The sequence below is a fragment of the Harmonia axyridis genome, chromosome 5 (genome assembly GCF_914767665.1).
Source record: "Harmonia axyridis chromosome 5, icHarAxyr1.1, whole genome shotgun sequence".
Lineage (NCBI taxonomy): Eukaryota > Metazoa > Arthropoda > Insecta > Coleoptera > Coccinellidae > Harmonia > Harmonia axyridis.
Window position 1 is genome coordinate 26,404,032 of NC_059505.1, and position 21,670 is coordinate 26,425,701.

Below are 21,670 nucleotides of genomic sequence, written 5' to 3' on the forward strand. Positions count from 1 at the left end.
ATAACTCAGAAAATATCCATTTTAGGGCAAGGGTGTGATGCATACACTCACATTATTTTTTAACGTAGATTCAATATCTGCCATAAAAAAATGGGGTTCTGATTTGAAAAAATTTATTTTTCACGATTTTGTCATCCCTAACTTTGAAAGCGATTTTTTCACCCCCTGTACCATGAATCGCGATTTCGATTTTTAAAGTGGATACATGAATCTTACATCTTGAAAAATCCCAAAAATAAAAATTTTCCATCCAAAAACCTCGAAGTTATTCTTGTTTCAGCGGAGCTCTATTTTCGATTTTTTTTTTCGAATTTTCCCGCTCAGAGAGAATTTTCCAACCAAAACTGAAAAATGTTACATCAAAATAACTTGAAATTTTCTAAGGAATCTATTTCTGCAATAAAAAAATGGTGTTCTATTTTGAAAAACGGAAGTTGACGTCATTTCCGGAAAAACCGGAGGTGCTCATGCCTTGAAAATATTTTAGATTTCATCAGCATTGTGAAATACTTATAAGTGCTGAATTTCATGAAAAAACGTTCAGTAGTTTCCCGTATAAATATGGGTGAGGTTCCTCGTGAAAAACCCTGTATAGGTAGATTTGAACATTTTCTTCGGATTTCTCGCACTAATTTTTGTTATTAGAAAAGTTGTTTGATTTATCATTTTATATTAAATTTGTCTTACGTATGTTATGATCTTATAATGGCTTTTTTCAAGGAAGGACTTCACAACAGTTAAATAGTTTTTGACTGTTTTCATCAAAATGAATTCATCAGTCAAAATTCAAGTGCAAACTTCAGTTTCACAATTCAGATTGCCTAGCTTCAACGAATTGAAAAACACGGAAAAATAATATCCGATGTAAACCACTACAAGCGAAATCTGATGTGAAGAAAGTTATTTCTTACGCTTGAGAAGAATCTTAAATTTCTGCCATAAAACGAATCTTCCCGAGAAAAACGAAACCGAAATCGTGGAATGCAGCTAAACACTCATTGTACAACATAATTGTGGATCTATAATTATCTTCGCTTTGCAGAAGTCTAGGTTAATAGCTTGCATAAATCAACCCAGTTAAACCGGAAAATCACGTTAGCCAGATCTAGAAAGTGAATATATATATATGGAAGAAACGAGAAACCTGACAGCAGTCTTGTTCGTCCTTGTGGAGGAATCCAGCGAAGATGATTTGTTCCTTTTTATTCGATATTTATGTTTACATTCTTGAAGTTTTCGGTTCATTTGAGAATTCAAGATCACTACAAAAATTAATTAGTTGCATATTCGAAAACACGGATTTGTTTTCTCCTGTCACAATTCCTATGAAATCTGGCACTAAATAATATTCAGCAGGGTTCAGTGGCGGTCCAAGGGGGTACAAAGCATAAATATCCCCTTCCCAGTCGAAAACTTCATGAAAAAATAAAAATTGAAAATGTAATAAAAGATTGATTTTTATATTCCTATTCATACATACACTATACATATACAATTCATACAGGGTGTCCAAAGTTGAAGTGTCTATTACTGGTTTCTTGACAACTGGAAATATTTCAATTCTGACAAATGGGATTTTAATATCATTCGATAATAAAATAGAATAGAATATCTACTAAGCCAAAATATTTTTGTAACATAAGAACAATTATACAGGGAAAGAACAATTTTTATATGTTTTTTCTCTGGTGGTATTAAGTAATCAATTCTTAATGACTATCTGTTTCAACTCATACTTCGAATTTGGGAACTTCATAACAGGCCAATTGAAAAGTCCCCTGTCTACCATAGTAAAACACATTTTTTCGGCAAAATTCGATATTATTATTCAACATAGTTGCCTTCAAGGGCGATACAGCGATCTTCCAAATTTTCGATACCATTTTTGTAGTACGATGTCGATATGTCTTTCGCTTCAAAATAGGCTTCAGTTTCGGCGATTACTTCTTTATTGGCGCTAAATTTCTATCCAGTGAGCATTCTTTTGAGGTCTGAGAACAGGAAAAAGCCGCTAGGGGCCAGATCTGGCGAATACAGTAGATGCAGAAGCAATTCGAAGCCAAATTCTGCCATTGTTTTCATTGGTTTGTGACACGGTGCTTTGCCTTGATGAAACAGCACCTTTTGTTTCTCAAATGGGGCTGTTTTTTAATGTTTTCATCTTTTAAACGATCCAATAACGCTATATAATAATCGCTGTTGATGGTCTGGCCCTTTTGGAGGTAATCAATGAATATTATACCTTGCGCATCCCAGAATTCTGAATTTGAATGAAGCACGATATACTTTCAATTGAGTGGCACATGAAAAGAAGATTTGATTGCTAAATAAATTCCTAAATTTGAGTGACTGCAGTACACACACAAAATTGAATCATCGATAGGAGAAAACAAAATTTACGATCCAAGATAGCGAAAAAACATAAGGGAGGAGTCGACAAGTAGCCATTTGAAAGGGAAAAGGTAGGTAATCAAAGGAAAAAGTGACAGCATAATCATAAATCAGATTCCAAGAATATTCTGATTGATGATATAAATAATAAATTGGTGACATAAACAAAATTGGTGAACTATGTTGAACCAGGAATAAAAAGTATAACTCAGAAGTTTCGTGTTGATGGAGTCGAAATTTAACTGATATATCGAAATATAGGAACTCATTAAGGGATAGAAAGAAGTGAAAAGCAAGAACTAAATTTTAAGATACCTACGTGTTAGGCTTAGTTGAGTTAGTTAGGTTACTTTTGTGCATTATAAAATATAATTCTAAATTTAAGATCAAAATCTCTAATAGTGACTAGAATCCATCGCAAGTTCAACAAAATTCAAAAGAAAAGTTGAATTATCAATAACACAGGCCAACAAAATGAAAAAAAAATTTGGTGCCAGAAATCTAACATCTGATTTTAGATGTTTTTAATGTGCTGATTCCAAAAATGCCACCAGATTTTTTCTATCAGCTCTAGTTTTTGAGATACACGTTACAGGTTAAATGATATATATGGGTTTGCCTGAATACACTCCAGATGATTGGCGCCTTTTTATTGACAGTTCAAAACGTAGTTTAAAATGTGTTCTTTTACATAACGGTAACAAATATGGCTCAATTCCTATTGGTCATTCTACTACCATGAAGGAAGAATATGAAACAAAAGCATTAGTTTTGAGAAAAATTAAATACGAAGAACATCAGTGGTCATTTTGTGTTGATTTAAAAATGGTTAACTTCCTCCTTGGACAGCAGAGTGGTTATACAAAATATCCTTGTTTTTTGTGCCTTTGGGACAGCAGAGCTAAAAATGAGCACTGGGTTAACAAAAATTGGCCTTCAAGAGATGTCATGATTCAAGGAATACAAAACGTGATCAACGAACCTTTGGTTTCAAGAGAAAAAATCTTACTTCCGCCCTTGCATATCAAGCTAGGCCTAATGAAGCAATTTGTGAAGGCCTTAAATCGAGATGGAAATTGTTTTGGGTATTTGTCACGTAAATTTCCTGGCATTAGCACGGAAAAACTAAAAGCTGGTATATTTGATGGTCCTCAAATAAGGCAACTTGTTAAAGATCCACAATTCACCACATCAATGAACGAGACTGAATCTAACGCTTGGAGTTCATTTGTTCAAGTAGTACAAAATTTTCTTGGCAATCATAAAGCAGAGAATTACGTAGAATTAGTGGAAACTATGCTTTCAAATTTTAATATTCTCGGCTGTAACATGAGTATAAAAGTTCACTACCTCCACAGCCACCTAGATCGTTTTCCAGAAAACTTAGGTGATTGTAGTGAAGAACAGGGGGAAAGATTCCACCAGGATATTAAAACTATGGAAGATCGTTATCAAGGACGATGGGATAGCCACATGATGGCGGACTACTGCTGGAGCCTTCAGCGAGACTGCCCTAGTAAACCCCATTCTAGAAAATCGTATAAAAAAAATTTTATGTGATTAGTGACTAATGTAATTATGTAAATTAAGTTTTTGCAATAAATACTTAAATCCATGTGTCTTTGTTTTTTTTAACTGTCAATAGTAATATTATATATTATAACAGTTATAACGTAAATTATATACACAATTTTTTTAAAAATCTCAAAAACTAGATCTGATAGACAAAATCTGAGAACTTTTTTACATTCTGCATCCAAAAATTACTCAGGAACAGTTAAAAAATCGCAGGCACCAAAATGTGTGTTGGCCTGTGTAATAATAGATTTCAGAATTGAAATTATATCACGACCTAAATATGAGGTCGCCAAAGGTGCGAAATGCGCATAAATGTACGAGTACTCAAATGCTCCCAAATTCACATCGCAACTTTCATAATTTTCAAATACGTGATAGAGAAACCTAAGTCGCGAAATTCATTTCTCATACTTAGAACCGATGCATGACGTCCTTGATGTATCCCCGTCATAAGGTGAATGATTCGGGAATGAATTCAATTCGAATATTTGATTGTCGTACAATATGCCGAAAATAAGCCCCGGTGCACACATCCGACTTTTGCAGTTACGACACCCGTTGCGGTGTCGTACCTATTCAATGCACACTACATACGACACCGTCGTGGTTGCGGAGCCGGATCAATTCACTTCATTGAAGAGCCCAATATCCAATTCCCTCTCTGCCATTGTGCGAACTCACGACAAACGTCGTATGTGTGCGCAGGCCAATTTGGAATAGAGTACTGAGAGATCGCATGTACGACTGCGGCACAGTTGCGGCCTAGAGGGACATGCTACCAAAAAACGACCGTATGCTGGCAGTTACGACGTCGCAACTGCACAGCCGGTAGTGTGCATGCTCCCATTTGATTCTTTGTACCACAGGCCGCAAGTACGACACAGCAACGGTGTCGTAACTGCAAAAATCGGATGTGTGCACCGGGCCTAAATAAGCTGTCTGCTACCACATACATAAACTTTGAACAAGACTCACCACGTTTAAAAACAAACCTGTCGTATTTGTTCTGATTGACGATAGAACAGCATTCTGATCTGTAATGTAGACTTACACGTGTCGTTTCGTAGCGTACTACGAGGGGATACATTATTTGGGGAATTAATCTGTCGTTTACAATTCAAAGGTCAGTCGAGTGCGCGACGTAACAATCGCCTCTCAAGTGATGGGAAGGCCTACTTTGAAACCTTGAAAAATATACACAACACAAGCGAGTGACGGTGCGGTAGTTGAGAATTTTTGGGAAACTGGGTTCTATTTTTATCGATGTCATATTATTATTTGACAATAATTATTTAATTCTTTCACATTTTTTAAAATTTCGAATTGTGCTTCAAAATCGAACTATTTTGATAATGATTCTAAAAATATTATTCAAAAATTAATATATTGTACAGGGTGGGCAAATTTCGATGTTTCAGCATTGCAACTCAGAGGAGATAGACAAAACCTGATACCACATGCCCTTTTTTTTTTGAGAAACTAATGAGAATAGTATTCATTTTTGGCCACTAGTGGTCGACCATAAAAAATTGTGGATGAAAAAAGCGGGAAAGGTTCCAAAAAAATATCACCGTGTAGATTTACAATCAGAATTGACAGATCACGTGATATCAACTTTATATTGGAATGTTTTAAATGCAGATGCTATAAGAAAAAACTGGACAAGGAACAAATTTTAAAACCCTGTATATCAAGAACAAAGCATATGTCTACAAGCTTTTTTCTTATCATAATTACCCGAGAAATCTTGCATTTCAGTTTGAACTTGCCATTTTCAAGTAGTACATTGAAAAATGGTTATCAGCCCGGCAAACAGCGTAGAATACCTCGGGATTACTATTGACTCTCACCTGCGTTGGAATTTTCATGTGAACAGGATCACATTAATATTATACGTTTTAAATTTTTGAAATAACATAAACAATCTGTATTTCTTCAATCGATACATGGTATATGCATAATATATAGTCTGTCATTATTTTTCTTTGAATATACGACCCCATTTGCACAAAAATAACAAAACTTGAAAGTTACAGTATCTATTGAATTTTCACATTTTGGAATGAGAAAGCTATAAACATCGGTTTTCAATAAAAGGGTTTGCTAAGGATAATCTAGATGAGTGTAAATTCAGAAAGCCCTTTATATTACCACAATCACTTTGTAATTTATGGTAAAACTATACAAGCGAGTTCAACCATCCTCTCCTATCTAGACATAACCCGATAGAATCAAGCCAATCCCAATTCGGTCAGCCCTCACATGTTAAGCCGAAACTAGATCAGAATCTTCCATAATTACATGACTTCAAATTATATCCTTAACATCGGAATTTGTTCCATCTATTTATTCCATTATCATTGAAACCTTCAAAAAAATTATGAAGATCCAAAATCGCACACATTTAATCAATGAGATCATTTTTAAACATAGTGAACGGCATACGGAGTTGGGGCCTGGTAAGGGACCTTGCAAAGTTCTATTTATTGATTTATTACAGTAGTTGGCAGACGGTTTTCAACAGATATGTTATTCATACAAATTGTACTATTAGTGTTCTCTGTCTATTCGATGCGATGGATAAATAATGACGCGAAATTCTTGTCCTTATAATGGAACGATAATTTCTAACATTAATCGTCTGATTTGGACAATGAGAGTTCAAAAAAATTTCTGAAAAATATCATTATACGACCCACTCTATAATTATGGAATCGCGATGAGAAATCCTTGAAAAAACACTATAGAATTGTACACAACGAATTATTAGTTCTTTCACGGCAAATATTACTTTGCAGGGCATATTTTGAGAACAAATCTGCAGAAGCTAAGGACACAGTGAGATCAGTGACAAGAAGACCCAAATAAATAACCATGGTTGACATAAATAAAAACCATGGTTGTATCAATCTATTAAGATTTAGCAGGCATTGACATCTTGAAAATATTTAAAGAACGACCGATACAAAATAACTTTTATTTCAATAAGCATAAATCGATAATAGTTGATAAAAACCATTATGCATTGTCTCAAGGACATTTCCTCACAAAATTGTAGTATCTCGTTACTCATTAAGTTGCTATGAGACAGAGGATGAAACATGGATTCATCACTACAATCCTAAGCCAAAGAGAGCGTCAGATAATTGAAAAAGGGACTCAAAGATCCGCTGCAAGGTTATCACATCTGTATTTTAGGACGTGCATGGTTTATAGTTCATGATTAGATAGCCATGATCATGAACAATAAAATAGAGGCATATTTTTTCTCATATTGGTGAATACATATTACATTGTATCGATTGAGTGCAGAAATTAAAAAATCGTAATTAAATGCAAAAGAAAAATCATATTTCACCAATACAAATTGTTACAAATTGATGAAAACAATGGTCAAATTGAACAAATTGTAGGGGAGACTGAGGAGGTTCGATACAAGGGGAGGTTTGATACACGGTCAAATTTTGCGCCTCGGTTCTTCAAACAAGGCGTAATCGCATGCCGTGCCTCTACGAGTATGAAAATAGTGTCAGTACAAATCTAGCAACGATCGCGTCACGAACAAGAGTTTTGAAGCATAAAGTATGTTTTCTACATATTCGATGTAAGAATTTGCATAACAAACGTAGGCTTCATCTATTTATCAACAAAAACTAACGGAATTCGATACTTTATTCTTGATGCGCTTTTCATTGAGAACATATAGGCCAGTAGTACAGATCTTCAATCGAATATCATAATATGTTCACGTCGTATATTTTCTGAATTTGTCCTTTAGGGAGGTTTGATACAGTCTGTGTCGGGAGGGATGATACACGTATTAAACATCTCTATATATTTCGCAGCAGCAGAAGAAACGAACAGACATTTCAAACATTGCAGGCAACGAATCCATGGTTCTCGAGGAGAAGACGCCGAAAATAATGAATTGCAATGAATTGCAGTAGATGCAAGCTGGATCATCATCTTCATCAGAGAATGGAGTACCATTCAGCCTGTGCAAGTGTCAGTGTTAAAATAAAAATATTTATTTGCGAATGAGGTGGTGATATGATAATAAAATATTGATTTCTTATTATGGCTTGTACCTTATCTCTTATTGTATAAAAACCTCCTTTTCAGTGTGTTAAGCCAAAAGGGAGGTTTGAGACACTTTGCACCAACAATTTCAAGAACCCATAATCAAGGTTGAAATTTCCATTTTCAGTAATTGAATATTGCTGAATGTCTAAGTGAAGTCCTCAAATTTCACTCTGATATAAATGGATTGGTAAATGTTGAAAACAAATTTTTTATTAACAATTTTTTGTCCAGCTTATTCTCCAGATCTTGCCTCCAGTGAATACTAGCTTTTGTAAATCTCAAAAAAATGCTCTATGGAAAGAAATTTGGCTCTAAGATGTGATCACTTCTTGATTAGAGCTAAATTTTCATTGATTTGAGACAAGAATCATTACCTTGGTGAAAAATGATTTTTTTTCTTTTGCATTTCATTACGTTTTTTCCTAATTGAAAAGTATCTCAAAAGCAAAGACGAAGGATATTGAAAAGTGAGGGGGGCGTTGGAATAGATTTCTCACTTATGAAGGTTACTATGTCAAGGAATAAATTCGAATTTGAAAAAAATATTTTACCCTTCATTCCCGGGACTTATTGATTGAAGTATTTTGATATGATAAAGTATTGCATGCGTCCTTCAATAATTTTTTGTTCAACGAATATAATTTCGACAAAACGAAACAATCCTCACATGCAACTAAGTTTCCAGCTTTGCAGAAAACAATCGATCCTACATGTTGTTTGTGAATGCAGCAGACGCTTTATCATTACCATTTAATGCAAATATGACCTACCAGCACAGATAAGAATTTATAGCACTTGTAGACTATGAATTATATTATCTAGGTCCGGATTATTTATGATCCACAGGGAATTACAACAGTCATCGTTTTCTTATCGGTCGAAATTGCTTTTTTAGTTCAATATTTCATGAAATACCTGGATATCAAATGCATTCACGAATGTTATCAGGCATCGAAACAACTAGGTCGAGCATTTGTGCGATTTTTATCAGTATGTATACATAGGAATTTAGGGTCTGATGTTCTAACTTTTTTTGAGGTTGAATCAGATAAAAGAAGTCTCAATACAAACAGTGATAACTAGGTGCAGAATCAAATCCCGAAAATAAATAAAAAAATTAGTTGATTATGACGAGTATGTTCCCCAAGGTTCCGTATTAGGGCCATTTGTTTAGTAAGATACTGCAAACACACAATTTATAGTTTATTTTCTTGCACGATTTAGCTTTCTGTATGACTTGCGATAATCTCTTTTCAAGACGGTAAGGATAGTTTACCGGTTGCTACTGTTGCAAAGATTTCATTAGAAAATTCAGCCGACGCTAAAATTACCGAAGTTGTCATAATACATAATGACTTTAATTCAAAGAATTTAGCATAGAAAATTTAATCATATTTATTAACAACTTGTCCTACACATTCAAAAATGTGTAATGTCTAAAATTACTTAGAGCAAAACCTTGCGTATTATTGAATTTGATATTCAGTAAAACTGAAGTAGGTAGCTGAAATATTAATTTCAGAATAATATGTGGTTTCCAATATGAATGATACAATTTAAAATAATAATAATGACGATACTGTGAACTATTCTTTGACATTTCTTATATAATTAATATCAAGTAGGTTATGCCATTCAATCATAGAAAGAAACACGCTTCAACAACGTGTAGAAATTGAAAAATTCTGCAATCAAAATAAAAGAAATATGAGTATAAAAGTAAATTCAAAAAGAATTCGTGGACAATATTATTCAGTTCATTGATTCACTGAAGAAAAATTACTTCAAAATTATCTACAATACTAGAAAGTATTGTAGATAATTTTGAAGTAATTTTTCTTTACACGATACAAGAGTACTAAGCCATTTTGATACCTCTTTCAAATTTGTCTTTGAAGTGACCAATAGTGAGATGATTAACTGAATAATGTCATCCATGAATTCTTAAATTTCTTCGATCGAATACAACCTGCTGAACACAAATGTCGAAAAATATCACACAGTGTTGTCATTATAACCATTTTATATCGTATCATTTCTATTGGAAAACTCTATATATTCAGGTGGAAATCAATTCTTTCAAATAAGGGTAAAGTAATGGGATTTTGCAAAAAAAAGTTATAAGCATCACGAACTTGGAGACGTACCAATCTCAGATAATAATTGGAGTCGTTGCTATGCTCCTCCTCCAAACAATTGTACAACATGATTACCGTTCCATCATCATTAAAGAGATAATTCTCATCGACTCAAACTGAATTATTCCCAAGAATTTTCCATTCTGTGATAATTGAAGTTTAAAGGAAAGTTGTTTATTTTTCTATGTGAAGCAAACATTAATAGCTATCTAATGAAAGATAGCTCTCGATATTATAAAAAACTCTCGAAAATAACCACATAGTATCCGATCGTGGAAATACAACTCAAAGAATAGACAAGGAGATTTCAGGATTTTTGTATCAACTTTCTAATCTGATCAATTTCATACCAAATCTCCTGGACCTCTGAGAAGCTCAAAGCCTGTGAATAAGGACTCATTGGATTCTTTAGCAACTTTAGACAAATCCCGAATAGAAATATTGCTCAGGTTACCGAAAAATTCAATCTTAAGACCTCTCAGTCAAAACCAACAAATAATTGAAGCTTATATCTATGTACATCTATTAGCAGCTGAATACTGAACTGAGACCCTTACCTTTCTATTGAGTTGGAGTGTAGAAGAGTGGAAATAAACAGAATTTCAATCCAAACACAATTCAAAACTGAACAAAATATGGCACTGTGAATTCTTGCACACTGAACAACACGAGTCGCTAGTAATCCAATTATTTCAGCTCAAAGTACCGGCATGAGCCACTCTATCCTCGTTATACCTGAAAAAAAATGAAATCATTAAAACAAAATAATTCCATAGACGTTCAAATATCAATCAAGTTATAACATTCCATTGTATGCACTACGCAAATAAAAGATACAACATAGTAAGTACAATCTCATTCAGTCATGGTTCATACATCACGTTTGTACACTTAGAGTGCATAATGTAAATGAAGTACACCATAAATCCTGAGGAGTCAAGCCAAACAACCAAGTTGAGTCGACCAGTCAAAACAGATCAGAACCTCATATACACTACTTAATACACGCTTTGAACAAAATATTCCCAACAGTCCAAGTTCAATTGCTCGATCTGTCAGGAAATTTGACCCTGGCCTTGTTGGTCCATTTATTACGCCTTGTTAGAGAGGACCTCTGAGTTAGAAATGGGTCGAGCTCTAGGAAAATGCATCATTTCATTTATTATTGCATAATGTGATGTTTACGAGTACTAAAGATTTGCATATAAGAAGGAAAATCCTAATTTTTATGCTCTTCTCTGTCGTAAATTTTAATCTCATCTATCAGAAACGATGTCAGAGAGGTTTCTGAGCGCATGTTGTAGGGAGCATATTTGATTAAAGGTCTGTAATTTTATGCAAAACGTGGTATTAAGAGATTCGATCGTAATTCTAAATAGTAAAGCAAGAAGATGAAAGATCTACATAGCTGATAGATCTATAGAACCGGTATAGATGAATACATCTTATAGATCCATAGAAGCGATAGCAAGTTTATTTTCACCAGATTATGTTTCACCTGATGTGCAAAAAAACGCGTATGACCATTTTGATTTTCATAATATCATATGAGTGTTCTTAAACGCATTCGTGAGACGTACTAAAATCGAATGATTCCAACATTTCTGTTGGAAATTTTTATAGAACAGGTTTCTAATTTGATACCCGATACCTTTCCTAAACATACTCTTATTTCGCAAATCGAGCTTTCATAGTCGGATGCTGCTCATCTCCCATGAGTGTTTCGTCGTTTCAAAACAAGAAAAACCAATTTGACGTATCTAAACGTCCCTGTAATCTTCGAAACAAGATTCCAAATCTATCAATTTCGTAACTTAATCCATCTCGTGTGGGACGTATATTAAGAATGTATTTCCAAATAATAGAATATCTGATTTTTTCGTTTCACGAATTAATGGAAGTAACATGATAAGCCGATTGATTTGGTCGTTATAATCAGGTCAGGACTTACTACAATCTTTGGCGTTCGTGCGGCAATTCAACGATATTTTAAGTCTTATAAGCTTGATATAACTTTCCAAACAAACATTAATTTTTTTATGAATTTTGACATAAAATTATTAAACAATATTATTCTGTCGAAGGCAGTAATTGCGGTGCTGAAATTAAAAAATTATTTTTATACATATTTTTAATAATTGTAGTTATTCCAAAATGTAAAATATCTGAAAAAGCTGCTGTGTAGCGAAAAAACTATTATATTAAATAATTTAATGTGGAAATAGAAAAACGTCATTTAATTCCTATCAAACAGAAAATTTAACTGAACAAATTATCAGAATTGAAATTTCAGAAACTTAGATACCGAAAATTATTTATAATTTTCAAAAGTATTTAGAAAATTAAATTATTGAAACTGTTGGTTATTTTAAAATTATCAAATAATCTTCAAATACATTCGTTTCAACACATTGTTTAATTTTCAGGTATTTACCTACTTTTAATAAAGAAAAAATTTACATGATTCAAAATTGATATAAATAGTTAAATATTATTTTTGATTGTTTTATAGTAAAATGATTGAATTTGGATTGTGTCTATTCTCATTGAGCTTTTGTACAAATACAATATCAAAGAGATTCGTATTCAAACTTAAATCTAGGTATTCTTGACTTTAACGGAAGATCTTTGTTGTTTGAAATAATTTAGATCATATGCAATGTTTGCACATGATGACCCTCTCGATTTTCAAATGAGAAATATGCTTATATTATGTGAATAATTGTTTGAACTAAAAATATCGACCTATTTTTTTTGAACATTTTAATGAAGCAATATGCAATATTTCAGTATTATCAATTTTGAATTATGTCGTTGATTTTGTTTCCTTTCAATTTACCTCCTTTCGAGTACTTGGAGAATAAATAATCCTGAAACGTGAAACCAATGTATTCCAAAATCATTTGTTAGTTTTCAAATAATTATGGATGCAATACGATGTAGTTTGAATTGTACTTATTTATGAAAAATAAATGTGTAAGTATTATTATCAATATGACGATTTTTTTCACCTGGATGTATATTTATTATTTATGCGTATATGCCATTTTAGATATATGATAATCATGATATAAATTCAAAATACAAAGAAAAAATATTAAACTTCCATTTTATTTATAATCGTACAGAAAAACAAGTTGAATGCATCTCCACGTACTGTTCAAATTCTGTGATTCAAAATGTTGATACTGAGATAAGATCTACAACACAAGCTCTTTGTTCGTAGGGCCATTCATAGTATTATTGGTAGGGTCGAATCTTATGTGAAGAATTTCCCTCTAGCTCAAAGGCAAATCTGCATTCAGTTTTATTTTATTCAATAAGAACTATTCAAAAACTGTTAGTGCGATGATTTTTTTCTTATTGAAAATCTACACCACTGTCCTTTTCCGGAAGAACTGTTTCATTTCTAACCACAAAATTAAGTTTTCAAATTTTCCCATTAGTGATGAATGCAAATACAAAAATTGACGTAGTCAATTTTCGCAGATGTCATTTAATTGAACCTTTGTGAAAGACATTCAAGCAAAAAAAAAAAAATGACTATTTTTTATTGTAAGTGTCTGCTAAGTTTTTTTTCTGAAATGCACTAAGGGATAAATTTAAAAAAATATTTTTGTGGATCGTATTTGCTTTGTACTCAATTATCTCGAAAATGTTACATTCTATTAAACAAATTTCAAGAGATTTTTTCAATGAAGCTCTGTTGAATTCAGAAATGCAACCATTTTTTCGAAAAAAAAAGTGATGTAGATTTTTAATAAAAAAAGAATCATCGCACCCCTATATCTACGCCACAGGATGGTTTTGGCACGAGACACTTACTCAATTCGAAACATTACATTATCAAGACTTCAATACCTGAAAATTAAAACAATGAATGATAATACTAGAGTTATAAGCAAAAAACTGATTTTTTCAAACTTTAACATCCTGTGTCTCGTAATCGAAGCTTGATAGAGTATATGTTTATATAAATGTTTTATTTTTTTATATCCAACGCCAGAGTTATTGCACTAAAATCAGGACCATCCTGTATATTTTATTGCTTATATTATGTACTTTATGATGACTATACCCACTTCAGTTACCAGCTGAAGCAAAAAAACAAACGTCGACATATTCAATATTTCCATACCGAAAAAAAAACGAAAAAATTTTTCTCATTATTCTTTCCGCTTCAACCGGTCCTGGATCGAATCGAGGTCATGCGGGACATACGCAAGCACGAATTTAATACCATGCGGGTATTTTATACCTCTGTACCATTAAAATTGAATGTTATGGTGTTTTTTCTAATTCGCGAACGAACAGACGCGACGGGCGACTGCAATAACTTCAAGGTCTTCGAGATCGAGCCGTACTGAAAAGTGGATTTTATGGAGACTAGTTTTCGACGCTGAGGAAGATTGATACAGGTTTTCCATTCCGAGTTGAAGTTGATAAATGGTTGTTGCTGCTCAACCTGCTCTTATTTCGAAAACGTGCTGACTTCTGCATATGGGTCAACAAAGTGAGATACAAATGAAATAAAACGAAATCATACAATTATAAAAGTTACTTGAGTTTACTTGATAAAGGGAATTCGATATACATTTCGAAAAATTGTCAACATTGTGTCTTTTATTTTAAATTATCTTTTGGATGGTTATTAATTTTGTCATTTTCAGAATTGGAATTGTGTTCCAAGTCAAAAATAAACCCAATATATGATAAAGATATATTATTGTGAAGGAAAACAATACAAAGTTGTCAATTTTTTATATCTGAAACGAAATCATTTTGATATTTTGCCAATACTGTGACTTCTTCGAGTTAATTTTACATTTTGAGCTGATTAAGAAGCCACAGTGTTGTTAATATTGAAAGCTGGAAGGATAGTCTGATTCATAAACTCCATAATCATTTGAACGACTGGTAAATTTTGAATTTTGATTGAAAATTTTTTATCTGAAAGGAGATTTTGTGTTTATGTTGATGACAAAAGTAGTGGTTTCAAAACTTTGAATAATGGACACATGGATCGGTTTTGTTTCCCATACTTTTCAATTTATACTTATGTGACATCCTTGGTACCTTATCTTAGAAATTCATCTGTGGCGATGATATTGCTCTTTTGTTTCGTCATGCTGATTTCGGAATCATTGAAAATAAGATCTAAAAATTATGAGAAATTATTTTCTTGAGTGGCGCTTATGCCCGTCTCCAGAGGTTTCCTGATTTCATTTGAATAATCAACAAAAATATAAAAAATTGATAGTAACTTTCAATAATTCCATCTTGAATCATAATTGTACTCCCAAATATCTTGGAGTTAAACTTGCTTCTTCTTTGAATTTCAAGATCCACTCGGAAAATTTTTCGTTGAAATTTAAGTTGAGGAATAATACCCTTCAAAAATTAGCTGGTTATTCATGGGGTGCTGATGCCAGCACTCTTCGTACGGCAGCTTGATGCACAACTTAAGGTTTCTATGAAAATTATCAGTGGAACCATTATATCTACACCTTTACATTTGTTATTAGTGCCGTCACATATACTTCCGCCTCATATTTGTAGACAGGTCTCAGTCAAGAAATCTTGGAAAATATTTCATTTCTCTCCGAACTTATTTCCCATTGCATCTTACCTCCCAGATACTAGAACTGCCAGATTGAAGTCACGCAAACCTTTATGGCTTAATACCTTCCTTCAATCTAATGAAAGTGACAAGGAAATTTGGCGTTCGGAATGGAGTTCTTGTAATGTCTTCAACAAAAGTCTAATCGTTGATCCTTCAGAGATAGGTCGGGGTTTCAATCTTCCTAGGAAAATTTGGGGTATTTTAAATCGACTTAGGACTGGTCATGGTCGTTGCAAAGTATGCTCTCCAAATGGCATTCTTTAGAAAGCCCACTATGTGAGTGTGGTGAAGAAGAAACCATTGACCACTTGGTGAATACTTGTCCAAATTATAAATTTCATGGTGGTTTCCAAGCAATACATTCAGTTTCAGATTCTTTTTTAGAATGGGTCGCTAACTTCAAATCAATATAATGGAAACTAACATTAATTTCTATTTTCTGGTTCTTTTCTTTTTTGTTTCCAGATTCAATTATAGAGTCGTCAACCGTTAGTGAAGACAAAGGACGGAAAAGATTTTGTTTGGATGAAAAATAAGCCCTTCAATATAAACTATGTAAGCTCATTCTATAAACAAATACACAAACCACTCACTGCACCTATACGGGGAGCCAAAGTTTTTGCTAGGGTTTTTATATGTGCTCCTGTATCATACTTTGAAATGTATGATGCCCGTTTACATTTCCTCTGATAATACTAATACACATGCTTTGTTGTTTGAAGTTGTTGATTTTTGTATTGCTCGTTTTATATTGTAAGAGCTACAAATTTCACATTAAGGTTGAGGAATAAAGATAATTGGCTCAAAAAATGAAATAAGAAAAAGCCTAATTTTCAATACTAAGATAGTGGGTAGAAAGTGCTCACGAGACATAATTTACCTGTTTAAAACAACATAATACCAAAGTATATCAGATTTCATCTTGTTATGAGATTTATATCTCTGTCTTGCGAAATATTTCAACTCATCCAAACACAGCAAAAACCAGTCGCAATGATGGAATTTCAACACTATTTTTTTCGATCTGATACCATGATATGCAGTTTGTGGAATTCACGGATTGAATTTTTGAGCTAGGAGAACCAATGTGATGTAGCAAATCAATTTTAGGAATACTTCTCAGGCAAACATCTCTTTCAGTTGCCAAATACGGAGTTTCAACACACGAGAGCTGACTCTGAAATTCCTTACTCTCATGCAGCATGGAACACAGACGGAATTACCATAAAACCAATCTCACATTAGCTCCACTATATACACATGTCCGGAGAGAAGTGAACATATTAGACGGCAACCTCTGGGTGCATGTCTTCCTCTAGTAAAATCACGTTTGATTGTCCACTCCATCAACTTGAATGATAACGTGGGGATTTCATGTCACCGGACAACTCCATTTCTCTACTGTCGATGTTCTCTGGTTCGGAATTGCCTGGAATCATGCTCGACGCTCCGGTTACAATATTCCTACGATACCAGCTGAAATATTTGCCTACATCTTCGTAATACTGACACGATAGCAGGGATCGAAGCGGCGCAATTAAAAAAACGGATATGGTGTACATGACAGCGGTCCTAAAAATGTTGATAAGTATGTCGAAATAGACTTCTACTGCCATTTATTAATCAGTTCTGACTTATAGCAATGAGTGAAGCACTGACTTGAAGTCAGGAGAACCAATTGCGCTTTTGGAAATCACAAAACTATATATGTATGCGACAAGTTAATGCTCTTTTCCCTGCTAGAATTTGTTATGGTCTTGATGACGCTATCCACACAAAACTATGCACAAAGCTTGAAATGGTTAATCTTTGTATAAAGGACTTCTTTTAAAAGGGCTAAGCTTCAAAGGGAGATCATACAAGTTATTAGCAACGAAAACCATTATAGAACTCATGGTCGAAATGTTAATGGTATTCTTTTCTCAATTTCACGAGATATTTAAATTTTTTCCATAAAATTAATTATAATTCAGTTATACTTGTAGCGTCATCAAATTTGAACACATACATACATGACCTCAATAGTCGATGCCAAAAAATACATACTTTTATGAAATGCATAGATTTGACAGATGGATAATTTGAATATTGATTATCATTTGACAATAACAGGCAACTATTAACCATGAAGACACATGAAATATAAACGAATATTTGAACGTTTATCCAAACCGATCAAATTACATAGTAATGAATAAGTAAAGTACGATACTTTTCATGAATGATTAAAAATTATTCATTGTTTCATTGTCGGTATCAATGTCATAGTAATCCTTACTATTTTTTCTTCTCGAACAAGAAAATCATAAACCAAAAACGACTATCTTGAACCATTTTTTTATGTCATATTTTTCAATATAACTGTGCTCGAAATGTAAAATTCAAAAGCAAGTATTTGGGAATAAATAACAGAAAGACAATTTTACAAAATTTTGAAAACCTACTTCCGATGAATTCAACTGAAATTTAAATTCATATATTCCAGAGTAATTTCGTATGATCTATAAAATTAGATTTCAAAAACCATATCCAATGAAGGAAATAAAATGTAACGAACAAATGAATAAAACCTAAATTCAATTCCCTCCGAATGATGAATTTTTATTTTTCAATTAGAATTGTAAAAACTAAATTGTTGAAGGGTTAACTTTAATTCACCGCTTTCATTCAATCACATTAGGGACGTTCAATTAATATAATAAAGAATTTTGCATCAAACACATTATCAATTTCAAAAAAACAACAAAAATGTTGGAAGTGTGAAATAATAACTGGCCACTATGTTTAACCAACTATATTGGATAGTCTTCCATTTTATATTGCATAATTTATTCAGCACCAATGAAATATGGTATCATAGGTGCCACTGTTATTATGCCTAATTATTACAAATATATAAATCAGAAGCGCAATGGGTTCGAACCCGGGACGTGTAGAACCCAAGCACAAAGCTCTACCACTGAGCCACAGATGGATGTAACAATAAGAGTGCACAGGTCAGTAATTGAAGCATTTATAGACATCCTAACCTCACCATGGCAATATAGTTTTACAATTGGATCAATATGGGCGCACAAGTTTTTGAGAATTTATTTTTTTTCTGTATATTGATTGCTTAATTTTTTCCCTTAAGAACTAATGGATCGTGTTCTAGAACTAAGAAGACCAATGCAATTTAGCAAACGATTTCTGTACCAAATTTCATGAAAATAGCTTCTGTAGTTTTTGAAAAGCTTTGGACGTTGGACATGCGGATTTTTTTTTGGATTTTTATTTTCTACACATTCCAAAATATAAAATGGTATTTATAGGAGGGTTGAAAAAATTTTTTCTCGAACGATTCCAAAGGTTTGTTATTGGAAATCTGAAAAAATTGACCAGAAAAGTCTAAGGACTCTAAGGGGAATATAGTAGACTAAAAATGTATACCATAGTACATACTTTCTTAGAATCTTGGATTTTACACATTCCAAAATATAAACTGTGAAAATTTCAGGCGGGAAAAAATATTTTTTTCCTCGAACGGATCAAAAATTCAGTTATTGGAAATTTGGAAATAATTAACTAAAAAATCTAAAGAGAATTTTGTCGACTATTGATTCAACTTACAAATTTCGTCTATAGCACACACTTTTTTTCAGAATTTTGGATTGTGCATATTCCAAAACATAACTGTAAAACTGCGAAAAATTTTAGGGGGGTGAAATATTTTTTTTCTCGAACGATTCCAAGGATTTTTCATTGGAAATAATGAATTGAAAAAATCTAAGGAGGATACTGTAGAAACCGCAGAATCCACTAACAAATTTCGCCCATATCTCACAGTTTTTCAGAATTTTATTCCAAAATATTAACTGACAATTTCAGAAGAGAGGGATTAATTAATTTTTTTCATCCAACGGTTCCGTAGGTTTAATATTTGAAATTTAGAAATAATAAACTAAAAATCCTGAGGGGAATAGACAGCTGATTCAACTAACAAATTTCGGCTCTAACACATAATTTTGTAGAATTTTGCATATTTCAAAACATAAACTGTGAAGATTTCAAAAGGGGAATATTTTTCCTCTAACAAGATTCCAAAGATTCGTTATTGGAGATTTGGAAATAACAAATCAAGGAGAAAAGGGGGATATTCTGCTGGCCCCCTAAAATTTGACATACGAGTACTAAGGATAAAATAATTTCAAAATCAGCAGAACTATAATTTCGCTCAACTTTGGCCCACCAAAAAAAAAAATCCGGCCCCTCCTTGGCCACCCCTGTTTTTAGAGCTGGCGTCGCCACTGGTTTCTATATCTACATTCGAAAACATAAACTGTGAAGTTTTCAGGGAAAGGGGGTTAAATATATTTTTTCTTCGTACGATTTCAAACATAAACTGTGAAGATTTCAAAAGGGGAATATTTTTTCTCTAACGAGATTTGTTATTGGATATTTGAAAATAACAAATCAAGGAGAAAAGGGGGATATTCTGCTGGCCCCCTAAAATTTGACATACGAGTACTAAGGATAAAATAATTTCAAAATCAGCAGAACTATAATTTCGCTTAACTTTGGCCCCCCCAAAAAAATCCGGCCCCTCCTTGGCCACCCTTGTTTTTGAGAGCTGGCGTCGCCACTGGTTTCTATATATTCCAAAACATAAACTGTGAAGTTTTCAGGGAAAGGGGGTTAAATATATTTTTTCTTCGTACGATTTCAAACATAAACTGTGAAGATTTCAAAAGAGGAATATTTTTTCTCTAACGAGATTTGTTATTGGATATTTGGAAATAACAAATCAAGGAGAAAAGGGGGATATTCTGCTGGCCCCCTAAAATTTGACATACGAGTACTAAGGATAAAATAACTTCAAAATTAGCAGAACTATAATTTCGCTTAACTTTGGCCCCCCCAAAAAAAATCCGGCCCCTTCTTGGCCACCCCTGTTTTTGAGAGCTGACTTCGCCACTGGTTTCTATACATTCCAAAACATAAACTGTGAAGTTTTCGGGGAAGGGGGGTTAAATATATTTTTTCTTCGAATCATTTCAAAGTTTTTTATTGAAGAATTGGAAGTATAATCAAAAAATCTAAGGGTAATATTGTGGACCGCTGATTCAACCAATAAACTTCGCCCATAAATTAAACCAGGTTTCCGTGTTCTAATAATGGTCGTGACCTACAATGACCTTTAGAAAGGTGGAGGAGTTTGTGTCGGATAGAATTATGTCAACCATGTCAGGATAAACGAGTGTAATAGGGCTGCCGTCTGTTATCGACCAGTAACACAACTTGATTATTTATAGAGGTCTTCACAAAAAGATAGCTTTATGAATCGATTTCCGTGCTTTTGTCGAAGTTGATAGACTTCAATCGCGATTGATAAGGAAATTTGGACCGAGAAAGAAAAAAATTGTTCTAAACAAGATTCTATCGAGGTCAATTGAGTCCCTTTGAGTGGTAATTCATGCACCGTTTGAAAGGGAATGTCTTATTCTGTAGGGAACTAATACGTCATGAAAATGCCGGGAATTGATCAATAAATTTAATGAGCTATTAGTCTCAAATATGCTTCCTCTAAATGCGGAAATAAGTTAAAATGAAAGAAATTCATATATCTGTTTCTACTGACCATGGCTATGGAACGTGAATAACGAAACCAACCTATACAGGGTGGTCCAGATTTTAGTTCAATAACTTTGGCGTCGGATGGAATAACTTTTTCGATGAAAAAAAGTTTATATAAACTTATATCATAACAAGCTTCGTTTTCGAGATACAGGGTGTTACAAGTTTGCCAAAAATAAGTTTTTTATTTATATCTGAAAGCATTATAATGACCTACGCCAATTTTTGTACTTTCATTTATCAC

General features: G+C 33.2%; 1 protein-coding gene and 1 non-coding gene across 3 annotated transcripts in view; both read right to left on the reverse strand.

The window, feature by feature from the left end:
- LOC123680800 (ecdysone receptor) overlaps positions 1–21,670 on the reverse strand; it is a 244,822-nt gene that overhangs the window by 195,896 nt on the left and 27,256 nt on the right. For both annotated transcript variants that reach the window (XM_045618897.1, XM_045618899.1), the window contains one exon: positions 10,748–10,925. The gene's annotated coding sequence lies outside the window, so the exon portion shown is untranslated. The remainder of the gene's footprint in view (positions 1–10,747; positions 10,926–21,670) is intronic.
- On the reverse strand, positions 18,560–18,693 carry LOC123681379. Its single transcript, XR_006747691.1, has one exon. It is a non-coding gene; the product is annotated as a small nucleolar RNA SNORA14 (small nucleolar RNA).